The sequence below is a fragment of the Saimiri boliviensis genome, chromosome 5 (genome assembly GCF_048565385.1).
Source record: "Saimiri boliviensis isolate mSaiBol1 chromosome 5, mSaiBol1.pri, whole genome shotgun sequence".
Taxonomy (NCBI): domain Eukaryota; kingdom Metazoa; phylum Chordata; class Mammalia; order Primates; family Cebidae; genus Saimiri; species Saimiri boliviensis.
The window spans coordinates 115,107,366-115,113,365 of NC_133453.1; positions in this window are offsets into that span (position 1 = coordinate 115,107,366).

The following is a 6,000-nucleotide window of genomic DNA, read 5'->3' on the forward strand; positions in this document are numbered from 1 at the left end:
GAGGGAAACCAAGAATTCACTTGTGCACATGACATATTTGAGATAAGATAGCCAAGTAAAATGTCAGCTCCATGCAGTCGCCTGTGGGGACAAAGGGAGGGATAGATGAGCTTGTGACTGGATGTAGGGACAAGGATGAGGGCCAAGTTTCTGGCCTGGGTGACTGTGTGGCTAAAAGGGCCCCTCAGTTAGATGGGCTTAAGAAGGAGGGTGATGTGGTTCTCCCTGGGGCATCCACCTAACTCCCCCGGCCAGGGGAATACAGACAGTGACTGCTGGGTAGCGCTTCCAGTTCTCTGTGTCACAGCTCCCTTCTCTAGGCAGCCAGCTGCTGGCCCCACCAGGGGCCCAGTGTTCGAGTCTGCACCCTGATCCTTTGCTTCTTGCCAGCTGCTGCTCACCCTCTCACAACGTAGCTGCCACGGAAACCACTCCACCTTTTCCCACCTGTGGACTCCCTGCTTGGGGCCTGCCCTGCTGCTAACTGAGTCCTTTTCCTAGCACCAGCACCTCACGGAGCCCTGATCCACTGACTTGATATGAAACATGCAGATCCAAGGGCTTGACACAGCCACTCTTTCTTTCAACATTTTATTTGAAAATAACTTCACATGTACAGTGAAGTTGCGTGAATAATACAGAAACACCCATAGGCCCTGAACCCAGACTCACATTTTCTTTTTTTTTCTTGTTTTAGACTCACATTTTCCCTTTGTTTTATTACTTGTCCTCTCTCTCCCCATATATATTCTCTTTATTCTCAGTAGTGACGTTCCATGACTTCACCATGACCCCTGAAGTCACATATAGAACCATTGCTCCTATGTGAAATACAGGGTTAGGTTCTCCTAAGCTTCTGGTCACGATAGTTTGTCCACTGATCTATATATAACCTTGTTTCTGTTTAAAAACACCTGATTTGATACATATTATTTGTCCATTGATACATATTATTTATCATTGAACTCATGGTTGAGAGCATTATAACTCATGCCAGAACAAAGCTTTCCTAACACACACAGTTTCTCTGTACAGCCCATCACACCCTTGTGCTTCGGGACATTAGAGGGCATGTCAGCATTAAGTTTGGGGACTATTTTAAACAGCAAAATCACCAACAGAACACAGAAAAATGTTAAAAACACAGAACTAAATAGACCACGAAAGGGACATGTGTTTACAGGATGAGAGCTGAAACAAGGCGTTCCCGTCTTGCTCTGCCTCAGCTGGGAACGTGTGCAGCGGGTGACTCAAATGTTTTGCCACTGCTGCACATGTTGGCAAATTGGTCACAAAAGCACCCAGGAGCATTGGTTTTGGGGTTACAAAAAATTTCACCAAGTAGGTAAATTTGCAAATATAGAATCCATGAACAATGACTATCAACTCTGTGTGTGTGTGTGTGTGGGTGTGTGTGTGTATGTGTGTGCTTACTACCACTACTACTACGTACCACTATGCTACTACTGAATACACACACACACAAATTTATATGTATTTCATATATATATATGAAAGGAATACTTATGCATATACCTATACATGTGTATATACCTGTACAACACATACGTGTGTATATGCATAGGTATTCGTTTCCTCTATATATGTATGTGTATATATACACACACATACAGGTATATGCATAGGTATTCACTTCTTATCACTGCTATAACAAATTACCAGAACCTTGATGGCATTAAATAACTCAACTTTACTCTCTGATAGTTCTATAGGCCAGAAGTCCAACATCAGCTTTACTGGGGTAACGTCAAGGTATCAGCCCTTGTTCCTTCTGGTGCTTCCAGAAGACTGTCCACTTCCTTGTCTTTGTCTGCTTCTGGGGGCCACCTGCATGCCTTGGCTTGTAGCCCCTCATATCCATCACTACAACATCTCGCTTGTCACATCTCCTACTGCTTACCCTGATCTCCTTCCTCCCTTTGAGAAGGATCCTTGGGATGACATTTAGGACCCACCTGGGTAATCTGGGCTAACTTCCCAATCTCCTAATATCAAGATCCAACTTGATTTGCAAAGTCCCTTTTGCCATTACCATAAAGTAGCATTCACAGGTTTTGAAGACTAGGATTTGGATATTTTAGAAGGGCATTACGCAGCCTACATGCACGCATACACACACACACATACATATACACATATACTCACACACATGTATACACACATATACATACATATACACACATATACACACATATACACACATATAGACACACACACACATATACTCACACATAGTTCTTTTCCCTGAACCATTCAAGAGTAAATTCCATACATCATGTCCTTTACTCTTAAAAACTTCAGTGTGTATTTTGCAAGAAAAAGCTTTCTCTTACATAACTATAGTATAGTTAGCAACATCAGGAAATTTTAAGTAGATAGAATACTTACTCTACTGATCTACTGTGATGTCCCAGTTTTGTTAGCTGACCCAATGCCACCCTTTATAGCTTCAGGTTTCCGTCAGTACAGGATCCTGCCTAGGATCACATATGGCATTTAGTTGTCACATTTCTTTATCTCTAATCCGGAAAATATACTCAGCTTTTATTTGCCTTTTGCAATGTTGATTTTTTTTTTTTTTAATTTTTTTATTTTTTTTTTTTTTGAGACTGGGTCTTACTCTGTCAGCCAGGCTGGAGTGCAGTGGCATGATCTTGGCTCACTGTAGCCTCAACATCCCAGGCTCAAATGAACCTCCCGCCTCAGCCCTCCTGAGTAGCTGAGACCGCAGTCAGGGATCCTCATGCTTGGCTAATTTTTATTTTTTATTTTATTTTTTTACCTTTTGTAGTGACAGGGTCTCACTATGTTGCCCAGGCTGGTCTCAAACTCTGGGCTCAAGCAATCCCCCCAACTCAATCTCCCAAAGTGCTGGGATTATAGGAGTGAGCCACTGCACCTGGCTGATGTTGACTTTTTTTTTTTTTTAAGTACAGGAATTTTTTTTTAAAATGTACTCACTTTAGGATTAGCGTTCTGCAACCCCGGCTAGAATACTACACCAGTAACTTTGTGTTCTTCTCATGACTTTTCATCTGGAGGATACATCTGCCTCTCACGGTGACATTAATTTTGATCACCCGAGGATGTGGTCTCATTTCTCCCCTTTATAGAGTTTTCCTCCCTTGCAACAAATAAGCACTCTGTGGGAAATACTGCGGAACACACACATTTGCCTGCTCCCTTCCCAAATCCAACCCCTGGATTTAGCATCCATTGATGATTCTTGCCTGAACCAATCTCTATCATGATAACTGCAAAATGATAATTTTCATATCTTTACTTTCTTCTCTTTCTTTCTTTCTTTCTTTCACTCTGACACCCAGACTGGAGTGCGGTGGTGCAATCTTGGTTCACTACAACCTCCGCCTCCCGGATTCAAGCGATTCTCCCATCTCAGTCTCCCGAATAGCTGGGATTACAAGTGCCTGCCGTCACACCTGGCTAATTTTTGTATTTTTAGTGGAGATGGGGTTTCACCATGTTGGCCAGCCTGGTCTCTACCTCCTGACCTCAGGTGATCTGCCCACTTTGGCCTCCAAAGTGCTGGGATTACAGGCATGAGCTATCATGCTCCTCAAAACGAAAATTTTCAACTCAGGTGCACCCTCTTCATTTACCAATCAATACCCAGTGTTCTACTGTAAGCAAGAGCTCCCATTTAGTTGCCTATCTGCCTATAGTTTTAGCATTACTGGAAATGAGGGTTCCTCAACCTTTTGCACCAGTGAACTCCCTGTTGTGGGCGCTGTCCTGTGTGCTGCAGGATGTTTGGCAGTGTCGGTGGGCTCTTCCCGCTGGAGGCCAGTAGCATACCTTCCTCTCACCTCACAACCAAAAATGTCTATGGACATGGCCAAATCTCCCCCAGGGACCTAACTTGTCTCCAGTTGAGAGTCACTGGTATAGACTCAAGGATTCACGTTTCTAGTGGTTCGTGAATGCTTCGGCACCTGAGTTGTCCCAAATCCGGCCAGCAGGAGCCCCTTCAGGAGACTCCTGTGTCTCCCTGGCCCGCCCCTTCATTTTCTGGAGCCCTTTCTCACTTTCTGCTGTTGCAAGTGATCCAGGCACAGCGTGCGGCTTTCCTGCCTCGGCCAGCTCTCCGAGGAACCTGACGTCACTGTTCTGACCCAGATTGATTAACAAGACTGGCCAACTGTAACATTGGGAGTTTTCAGCTGCGTCTAGCAGCATTCGGGGATCCCCGCCCTGTGAGCTCTTCCTGACCTCACCTCACCCTTATGGTTTTCTTCCCTTGGTTCTCCCCGAGTCTGGTTCTGTTTCCGGCTTGCGTCTGTCCCATTTTGTGGGTGGGCATGGGCAAGAGGCTGATGCCCGGGGGTGAGCCAATGTCTGTTTTACATCATGCTTGGCAATATTTTTGGAAGCTGAAATTTCAATGTTTATTTTTTTTAGGGTGGATCAAAAGAACTCCATGAAAACAAGCGTGTTAAAATGCTCCTGTCTTCAAAATGGGAGGCAGCGTCCTCAGGCTGTACGGGAAAGGCACCTACCTGTTCAGCATGAACCTCAGCCCAATGCCCCTGCGCCCAGCAGCCTGAGCCCACCTGGTGTGCCTTTCCTCCCAGCATGCCCTGCCTCTGCCCTGCCCCTTCCACTTCAGCCTATTGCCCTTTGTCTCCTGGCTGGGGGCATTTTGGCAGGAATTGATGTTTTTAGTGTTATAAGGGCAAGGACTCATCCCCATGACTCTCTTATTTCCCAGAATCCTTCAAAGGCTCATCTAAAGCAGAGCCTGGGTCCTTAAAGGCTGGCACCAAGACTCTCGGGGCCACCCTCAACCCTGGATACAGGGAAGGGCTTATATCTTTAGAGGACTCCGATGCCCTGTGCATCTCCCTTGGTGCCACGGTGACCCTTCCTTTCCTCCTGGCCTATTAGATAGCACAAACAGCCAGCCCATAGAAGCTGCTATTCAGTATCCTAAACTTGGAGTGATGTGTCTGAAGTCAGACAGCAGCCACCATAGGAAAGGATCCTGGCCTCTCCATGAAGGCATCCCCAGGGATAAGTCTGGTCCCTGCTTGTGTAAATGTATGTATAACTCAACTCTCTAGACTACGAGTCTCTTGAAGACAGGGATTCTTTCATTTCCCAAACTTCTTCTTATTAAAAATTAAAGGCCAAGGGCAGTGGCTCACGCCTGTCATCCAAGCGCTTTAGGAGGCTGAGGCTGGAAGATTGCTTGAGGCCAGGAGTTTGAGCCTAGCCTGGGCAACATGGTGAAATTCTGTCTCTGCAAAATAACAGAAAAGTTTAATTGGCTGTGGTGGTGTGTGAGTCTGTAGTCCCAGCTACTTGGGAGGCTGAGGTGGGAGGATGACTTGAGCCCAGGAGGGTGGAGGAACACGACGCCAGAGTGATCAAGGCTGCAGTGAGCCAAGACGGTGCCACTGCACTCCAGCGTGGATGACAGAATGGGACACTGCCTAAAAGTAAAATTAAAAAAATTAAAAACAGAGAAAAAAAAGTTGAAAGGATAGTAACGATGGCAAACCCTCCACCTAGATTCAACAATTGTTCATAATTTACCCCGTTTGCTCTGTCAACATATGTACATAGAGATTTTTTTTTTTTTTTTTTTTTTTTTTTAGTGACCCTTTGAAAGTGAGACGCAGACATCATGACATTTTTCACTTAAATACTTCAGCCAGGCAGGGCACAGTGGCTCACGCCTGTAATCCCAGCACTTTGGGAGGCCAAGGGGGGCAGATCACGACGTCAAGGGATAGAAACCAACCTGGCCAACATGGTAAAACCCCATCTCTACTAAAAATACAAAAGTTAGCTGAGCGTGGTGGCAGGTGCCCATAGTCCCAGTTACAAGGGAAGCTGAGGCAGGAGAATCTCTTGAATCCTGGAGGAGGAGGTTGCAGTGAGCCGAGATGGCGCCACTGCACTCCAGCCTGGTGACAGAGCGAGACTCCATTTAAAAAAAAAAAAAGAAAAACAAAA